Here is a 1,129-nt window from a genome sequence, read left to right on the forward strand (position 1 = left end):
TATATACATACTTACAAATGTGTATGCAAACGCACGAGAGTGTGTGTAAACTATTAAAGCATTGACGGCTCTAACGTAATGGTATGAGGAATAACGTTACAAGAATTACAGGAATTCTCATCTCATTTTATATTAAATCTGTAGGAAATGATGATCATTATTTATGTATAGATTTAGAGCTTATGAATTTTTTTTTTTTTTGTAAATGTTATTTTCATTATTGTAGTTATTAATGCTATCATTATTGTTAATGCAAATAATATTTGTTTTCTTGTAATTATCTTTACTGCTGAAGTGACCCACGGCACTGAAGTTGGACCCTGTTATGCAGCATACAATGTGTAATAGAAATAAATATTACTTTTGTCATAATTTCTGTGTTGCTGCTGTTACTTTCGCTGTTGTCGTAGTTATCGGATGTTACAAAGAGAACATCTGAATGTTTTCTATAATACTGAAGAGAAGGGCATTCAGTCTAAACAATGATTAATGCACACGTAGATATGTCTGTGACGACGATCGGTATCAAACTGGCGTGATAGAGTGCCAGAGCCACACAAAGCATGACAGGTGATTCACAGTGTACGTAACCTCAAACACACGCCTAGTACCGGTAACGACCCTGTTGTAGGAATAGTAGGAACACCTGCGAACTGCAACAGCTACGGATAGGCGCCAGCAGCTGCGACCTGCCTCATTTTACATTGCAATGTCATACGTGTAGTATAGACGAACATTGTTACTGCGTCCGCATCTTTAAAAAATATACATTATCCCATGAAACAGAAACCTGTCCTAAATGTACAGCATTTGTTTTATGCTTGTTCTTTTACTTTCTACCTATACCCGAAAGAGACACATTTCCGAGTCAGACACAAATATAATTATCCAGTCCTTCCTGATACAAAGACAGACCAGCACTGCAACCGTACTGCTAGAAACTGACAAAGCAGTGTAGATACATTTCCGATTATTATCAGGGGATGGTCGGGTCACGGTCCGATTACGTGTTCGTATGGCTTAGTGGGTCACGTGTGGGATTTTCAGTTTGCGGTGTTATGGGGACTCTCACAAAGTCTCGTGAGACATTTCGGATTTCGAATTTTGGGTTTAGGGATGCTAAAATTGT

Source organism: Penaeus monodon, chromosome 29, assembly GCF_015228065.2.
Source record: "Penaeus monodon isolate SGIC_2016 chromosome 29, NSTDA_Pmon_1, whole genome shotgun sequence".
NCBI classification, from domain to species: Eukaryota; Metazoa; Arthropoda; class Malacostraca; order Decapoda; family Penaeidae; genus Penaeus; species Penaeus monodon.